The 303-nt window shown below is 44.6% G+C and overlaps 1 protein-coding gene across 1 annotated transcript in view; it reads left to right on the top strand.

The window, feature by feature from the left end:
• The window catches only part of LOC108724458 (mevalonate kinase-like), a 4063-nt gene that overhangs the window by 1677 nt on the left and 2083 nt on the right, over positions 1–303 (top strand).

Raw genomic sequence — 303 nt, 5'->3', positions numbered from 1 at the left:
CTCCAAAGCCAAACCCCCTCCACCAAACATCACTAGACAAGAGCGATTGGCCCTTCAAGACCTGAACAAGGACATAGACATCATCGTGCTCCCAGCCGACAAAGGCAACACGACAGTAGTCATAAATACATCAGACTACAAGAAAAAGATGAAGAACCTTCTCTCGGACAAAGCATACAAAAAGCTTGATAAAGATCGGACTAATACAATCGCACAAAGAACCAAGACCCTAGTGGAGGAAAGCAACATTCCCAGTAAAACCAAATCGACATTAAAACCTGCAAATCCCCTCCCACCAAGACT

This window comes from Mycetomoellerius zeteki, unplaced genomic scaffold (assembly GCF_001594055.1).
Source record: "Mycetomoellerius zeteki isolate Tzet28-1 unplaced genomic scaffold, Tzet1.0 scaffold3, whole genome shotgun sequence".
Classification (NCBI taxonomy): Eukaryota; Metazoa; Arthropoda; class Insecta; order Hymenoptera; family Formicidae; genus Mycetomoellerius; species Mycetomoellerius zeteki.
Note: the sequence above shows the minus strand (reverse complement) of the source record. Positions and strands in the feature narration are given on the sequence as shown.